This window comes from Notothenia coriiceps, unplaced genomic scaffold (assembly GCF_000735185.1).
Source record: "Notothenia coriiceps isolate Sejong01 unplaced genomic scaffold, NC01 NC01_scaffold00017070, whole genome shotgun sequence".
Taxonomy (NCBI): Eukaryota; Metazoa; Chordata; class Actinopteri; order Perciformes; family Nototheniidae; genus Notothenia; species Notothenia coriiceps.
In genome coordinates this window covers 24,489-32,443 of record NW_011349771.1, presented here as the reverse complement: position 1 = coordinate 32,443, position 7,955 = coordinate 24,489, and positions in this window count along the sequence as shown.

The window sequence follows — 7,955 nt, the reverse complement described above, 5'->3', positions numbered from 1 at the left end:
GTGCACAGTCAGAGAGGGCCAGTTAGATGTGGAAGAAGTAAGAGAGGAAGATGGAGGAGGAGAAAGCGGAGACATGGAGGTGCAGTTACTGTAACGCCAGATATATGGATGGTTGGAGAGAGGGGAGAGAAGGTAAATGATGTGAACGTGAGGATGGATTAGAGAAAAGGGAAAAAGGGGACAAAGAGAATAAATGAGACGGGAGACCAGAGAGACCTCAAGCAAAAGAGAGAAAATAAGAAGAGAGTAGAGATGGGAAGAGGTTAAGAGAGAGAGCTGGTTTCACACAGTAGACTGCTGACGGATGGTTGGCATTTAGCTCACCACTACCTCCAGAAATAACTAATTAAGCATGGTCTGGTGTGTGTGGGTGTGTGTGTCAGTAAATGTGTTTGTGCATGAGGATAGAGCTGGGATCTGTGATGGGAGAATAAGGGATTTCAATTGAATCAGAAATGTGTTTTTATTCAAACACATTGCATTAACAGCCTGTGTCTGGTCTTGCAGGATCTTCTGAGATAGGCCCAATCACAAACCACTCCCTCGACCCTACCCCTCCGTGACGGAGTGAACTCCGTCTGTAGCCACACTCGCAGCTGAATGAAGTTCCCTCCATTAAGGGTTAAGGGTATAAATACAGCAGCAAGCTTTGGGGCGGCCTCCCCTCTCTCCGGCAGAAACAGGAAATGCCGTAACTGTATGTAACAACGGTTTCAAATCAGCATCTCTTAGAAAAAAAATGTAAATTAATAACTCAAATAAAACTCCAAACATCTTTCATTGTGTTACTTTTTTGTAAAGTTATTTTAGTTTTAAACCTGATGTTTATAAGCTTCTTAGTTTTTGCACCAGTCTGTAAATATACACAACTTTATAATAAAATGCACACATTTTACTTTTTCTAGACTAAACACAGGTATGATCCTAAGTTAAAAACATAGGAGGTTATCATGAGGTTGTTAACATCGTAGTTTATCAGTGGATGTTTGCTGGAACTACTTGTAAAGAGCGTGTTACCTGACGGACACACACAGCGTGACTCCGGCCAGGTAGAGACCGGTCTCTATCTTATTGACTGAGCCTCCGTACAGTGAGTGATGGCGAAGACCGGAAGTACTCGAGCTCACACCCAGCCGCCGGAAGTTGATAGACGCCATCTTGTGCAACTAGCCTATTCAGCACCAATGCAGACTCGCTGTTTGAGGGCTTGATAGCCCACTCCCCCTCCACACCGCTCCACACTCGTTGGTTTGGAACATCCCTCAATATGGCGGCCGCGGACCCTCCACGTGAACGCGCAAACGGAGGGGTAGGGTGTAGGGGTAGGGTGTAGGGGGCGGTTTGGGAATGGGCCATACTCTGTACTGCTCCACTGTTCTCTGATTTCTGTCATTTAGGGCACTAGATGATAAAAAAAACTGCACAGATAACAGCAGACAGTTTGAAAAGTCACATTTCCTTTAATTTTCATCCAAACCTTTGATTATTTTAAACTACAGGAGAGGGCTTCACTTTTGATAATACTGACAGGTCCTGACACATAAGCTTTTGTTTTGATTACTTTTTTCTGGCCCGTCCACCTTTCATATTATCAGACTATCCTCACGTGGAATACATTTCCATGTTTGTTTTTTTGCACTCCGCAAAGTCTCTGTAATTTCAGTGAGTCTGAGAGCTTTGGGATTGCTTTGGTGGAAGTACTCCAACATAGTTACGGTGAGCCAGGGGTATATGACCTGCTGGCAACTCACAAGATGATTTTGGAAAGGTATTTTTAGACTTTCATCCCTTTCCCTCTAACATTTAAGCCAGAGCCCAACATTTCTGTTCTTCTGATTTTGGGACACAGGATCAAGGAATTTGGATACATTACTTTTTTTAAAGAATTCTACATGCACAAACACTTAACTTCAGTTTTGTACCTTACATTGTAAATCCAAATCTACTATTATTTTACATTCAAAGTCTGTGCAGCCTCAGATTTGAGAGAATCGGACAGGAGTTACAGCAAGGGTGCTAAGCAATGTACTGCTGTGAATGGGAAAGCAATAATACATATTTTAGCCACTTCATGAAAGACCTTCTTTAACAAAATACATATTTTATACATGTACGCTATATTTAAAGTATTTTTACTCTAAAACCTTTGCCGAAATCTGTCCTCTTGGACACTAAAGACAGACAGTAACTTTGAAAAGAAAAACAACTTAAATAATGTCAAGAAAACATGTAACACAATAGAGCATTACACTGTTCAAAGGTCAAATATACCAATGATTAATCTAGATATACATTATCATATCTCGACTCCAATGCCTTTTGCAAATAAGATAATGATTGGATTTTGTGTGTCAATGCGATTGCAACAACAATTCCCAAGAAGACGATATAATAATGATAACAAATGTATCCACGATCGATTACACAAATCATTCTCCTTCCTTATGATGAAGATGGAAAACTGTGTTGCCATAATCATGCTTCACGACTGATCCACAGTTTGGATGACTCATTTAAACTAGATTTAATCAGTGTGCACGGAACAGAGTGTTCGAAGTTAATAAATGTCTGTCAGAGAGCTCCACCTTTGTGCTGTTGTTAACTTGTCTTTAGTACTGCAGAAGCTTTTCAGGTAAAGATGACCTCCATTACACTTGTAAAATTATGTGCTTGAGTCGTTGTGGTGGTTTCCGAGAGGATAGGCAGTGTTGAATATATTGAGAGAACATAGTTTCAGTGATTAGAAAAGAAAGTGTTTTGTTGTTTCACAGCACTGTAAAAGCCATTACTATCTTGGTGCTTTCTTACAGGGTGCTCAAAAGGAGACGCAGAGTGATGCTGTGAGAACAAAAAGCTGGGGTAAGATTGTGAGACACAAAATAAACTATGTGTTCTTGAAACAGATGAAAAGAGTAAACGCTGAGATTAAAAAAGAAATGTACAGCTTTCCGACTAAAGCCCATCCAAAACACTTGAAGTATCTTCAGCTATTGACAAACACTACTCACAATCATCTCACTGTCACGCATGTTCACACCTTTTAGTTTAAAAAGTTCAACATGTAAAATGTACACACAATAAACTTCATACAGACGCCTTTACTTTTTATAGACGTGACAATACTTGCACTTTCACTACATGTGGAACTGCTGGTGTTAAATCTACACACACAACCTCACAAGTGCTTCATATTATTTCAACACAAGAAGAATTAAAACTATGCTTGCATGTTAATGTGGCCCACATTGTTGTGTTATGTTACTTAAATGTGTTTTTCTTTTCATATTTTATGCATTTATACACAGATTAACCCATCTGCACACAATTGTACATTACAATATCTGAAATTAAATGATTAATGATGATTTTATTTGTGCAATGACAGTCATGCATAAAGTATTGCCATGCAAGAGTTGGCGCACAATCTGGCATACACTTTCCTTTGCCTTTCACATACAGCACATCGAGGAATGACTGTGTTCGGATACAGTGAAAACAAACAAGCGTACATTATTCATGTTGATTAAAAAAACGGCTCTGTTTCTGTGTTCCACTAACAAGCCGAAAAAGAGGACAAGTGGAGGGGGAAAGCGGCTTTTGCTTCTTTCCCATTATCACATTCACTAACACCAGTGGCGGCCGGCCCAAAGGGGCGCCGCCCCACCTCTTCCCACATACAAAAACAAATAAAAAACAAATATTAAATTAAAAAATATATATTTAAAAAAATATATATTTAAAAAATATATATATTTTATATTTTTTATTTTTAATGAACAAGGTAAATATCATACAATTGGTATTAGTAAAATGTATAATCTACAATAAAATCTTGTTTAAAAATGTGTTACGATGTCTAAAGTTACTGATAAGTCACATGTTTCCTGCCTGGCCTTGCCCTTGGCATTAGNTCCACCCCAGCTTCCACCCCAGCTTCCACCCCAGCTCCACCCCAGCCTCCACCCCAGCTTCCACCCCAGCTTCTACCCCACTTCCACCCCAGCTCCACCCCAGCTTCCACCCCAGCTTCCACCCCAGCTTCCACCCCAGCTTCCACCCCAGCCTCCACCCCAGCTTCCACCCCAGCTTCCACCCCAGCCTCCACCCCAGCTTCCACCTGTAGGCTCGGGGGACAGTTATCTAATCATCACTCAATGTTCTTTGTTAATCTGTGGAGTGATGAGGCCGAGCATAGACGCCAAACTCAAACTATATGCTGCTTCTAATAAACATGTAAGGAACACGTGAGTTGTCTGACTGAACTAACAGCAACACATCATCTTTAGATAAGGTGTATTAGACACAGGTTTTTTTTTTTTTTTTTGTTTCATGTAAGGAATATATTGTTAGCGAAAAAGAAAATGGAAAAAGGACACTTTTAATAGGAGAGCAACAGGGCAGATGCACGGGCCCCTTTGAGGTCGATTTATGCACGTGTCCTAAAGGGTTTGGAATTATGATTTTTGTTCTTTGTTTCTGATTTTAATACATTTAGTTTCTCTTCAAAGCTGTTTTCTTTGTCTTTGTGGTTTTTTCGTTGATGTTTCAGGCACTTTTTTGGGTGATTGTTGTCTCTGTTATGGTCGTTTGTTGTCCATGCCACTTTTTGGCCCATTATCCTGCCGGCCTTTTTTGGTGCTCCTTCGTGCTCGTAACAAAGCATTAACCTACCTTTATAGCCAATTTGCCAGTGTTTCTTAAGATGAGGGTACTTAAGGGTACATTTAAACAAAACCAGAGATGAAGAATTGTATTGTGAACACATTGTCAATAAATGTTGAACAATGGAAATGGTCACAATTTAAATCCAGCATCCAGGATTATTTCACCGCTGAGAGCTAACTTTATGAAGCTCCTAATGAACGTTCTTTTTCTTCTTTCACCTACGTGGGGGAACCTGGGCTCGGCTGCAGCGTCGATAACTTTTAAACAAGGAGTTATTCTGCAGCAGAAGAAAGCCTCCATAGTTTCACCTGGACATGTGGCTCCACACAGCTTCTGATTACTCTAATTGGTTGAGAGGCCTCTCTGTAAAGCCATTAACCCTGTCATAACGAGGGGGGGGGGAGTAAAGTGGCTGCCAATTAGCGGGATGAAGAAAAGCTGAAGAGCGGCCTCTTACCTCCATGTTCGAGGGAATAAAAGTGGAGAGGGACGACGCACAAAAGAGTGTCTGTGACAGGAAACTGAAAACACTCCGTCAGAAAATCAGAACCACATGCAGCGAGAGCGGCGGCGTAATAATAATCAGGAGGTTCTACTTCCTGTCTGCTGATTGAGGGGCCGCTGGGAATAAAAGCAGCTGGGGGTCCGACAGCCAATCAGCACGCAGTCCACACGCTGATCTCATTAAGGCACGTTTGAACAGTAGCTCCACGCAGAAGCCCATTGAGAAAACTGAGAGTTTAAGGAGGGACAACTGATGTTTTGATAGATTTTCTATTACGTGAATCATAATGAAAGACATGTTTCTGCTCGATGGAGATCAGCCTTTGTTCGGGGGATCATTTTGGAAACAAAGACTTTACAGTACTTTGGTTTGTCTCCATTTTGTTTGCAATAATGAAATGAAATCTGCAAGCTTACAACCATAACAAACTATTATGTTAATCACAAACTAATCGATGTAATGTCAGAAAGTTGAAAAATCCAAGGTGATTAAATGTCTGATATAAAACAGAATGGCAGCAAATCTACAGATTTTACAGAATTTAGAGATTATTTTGCAACAAGAACAACTTGAACTTTTTATTAACAGTGATAAATGTTTGTTTATTGACTTGTCATTAAAGCTTGGACATAGATAGAAACAATGCAGCATTTGTAAAATAAATGTTGCATGTGTAAAAATAACTTAAATTAGTTTACACAGAATGTAGAGGGACTTTCAATGTATTAAGTGTTATTTATTGTGTATTAAAGTTATAACATAACAAGAAGACGTGCATATACATAGCCAAAAGAGATTAAATATGACGTAAGACAAGAAGTGGAAGCAACAAAACCAGTTCATTCGAAGCCAGCTGGTGTTTTCCATACAGGACTCTGACTTTAAAGCCAGGTGTAGAATTCAAACATTAGCAAGACGTTCCTCCACATTTCTAAAACGTAACGTCTTGTGGGTCCCAGGTCAGTCTCAGGTGATGTCATGTCGAGTTAAATTTAGCTTGTGTTGATGGACGAGCTCCTGACGAGGAGTTTCCTCTCTAAAAATACTCGTGCAGGTGGAGAAGTGATGAGCCGTGACCAACAGGAAGAAAGATGCTTTTCTATCTGTGCAGACCCACCACGCACAAAAACATGTTTTCAGATTCAGCACGGGTCTCCCTCCAGACTGCTGGAAAAAACATGCAAGAAACACTTTTACAAGTTTATTTTGCATGTTTGTGTCTGCAGATTTCTCAACAGAACGCATTACATAACACCTCATTAGCATATTTAAACACAACACGTCAGAAACTTGCAATGTAAAAGATAATTGTCCAGATATCAGTAATGCACTGGGGAAGTTTCATGGTGATATCTGTGAGTTCAATATTTCACTCCATTCACCTCTCGTCATTTAGCTGTAGCTGAAGATAAATAAGCTCCATGTGTTCCTCCAACCTGAGGGAAAAGCACTCCATCATTACAGACGACCTGCTGCTGAACACATGGGATGTGTTTCCATGTTTAGGACGGGGGATTGTTCCCGGAAAAGATTAAAAGACACTTAACTAATAAAATAACCTAAAGCAGAAACAAGTTTTCAGATCTGGAGATGTTGTTGAATGATGAAACACGTTTTGACACCAACTTGAATTCTAATGTGTAGCATTTGTGCATTAAATGTGTAAAAGGGACTAGATGTATGTTATGTAACTAGTGGAGTTGTGTTTGATTGTGCTGATGTGACTCTGTTAGCTTCGTTAGCTCAGAGGTAATTTAACTTTGCTAGCCTTCGTTAGCTCAGAGGTAATGTAACTCTGTTAGCTTAGTTAGCTCAGAGATAATGTAACTCTGTTAGCTTAGTTAGCTCAGAGGTAATGTAACTCTGTTAGCTTAGTTAGCTCAGAGATAATGTAACTCTGTTAGCTTTATTAGCTCAGAGATGAGGGGTCGATGTTACTCCATTAGCTCTGTTACCTTAAACTAAGTAAGAAGCTGATTTGATTTAGTTAGCTCTGTTGGCCCAGAGTATGCTATATGAAGTCAACCTCGATTGGCTAAGATATTAGGAGCTGATGCGACTCCATTAGCTTCATTATTTTAGAAACGAGGAACCAATTTGACCCCTGTGATTTTAGCCTAATGAGACTCTGTTAGCTCCATTAGCTCGATTCAACCCAGTCTCACGGCATTTCGTGTTATAGTCACAAATGTAATCTATTGATTCGTGTTCACCGACACGATTTCACAATTTTTTTCGTGTCACACAGAAAGATTTTAAAAGCAATGTATTTCTATTGGTAGTATGTTTCGTGCCTGCAGCGCGTCTCTTTGTCCGTTCGGGTCTTGGAAGACCTGAACCTGTGGGGTTCATAAAAACATTTTCTTATTCAATATCTTACCCTAAGCCTAACCCTTTTATTTTTTTAATTGTATAATGTTGGAGTTTTTTTGCCGTCCGTGAGGAAAATAAATGGCTCAGAGCCTCAGAATACTGACATCTGTATTTTTTTAATCTCTCGAAATTTGTTATTATTTACATTGCTTTTAAAATCGTTCTGTGTGAGACGAAAAAAATGCAAAGATCGTGTTGGTGAACACGAATCAATAATTACATTTGTGAATATTACACGAAATGCCGTGAGACTGGGTTGCTCTGTTAGCTCTGTTAGCTCATAGTTCAGAGCTGATGTAGCTCTGTTAGCTCTGTTAGCTCATAGCTCAGACCTGATGGTTCTCTGTTAGCTCTGTTAGCCCCGTTAGTTCATAGCTCAGAGCTGATGTGGCTCTGTTAGCTCTGTTAGCTC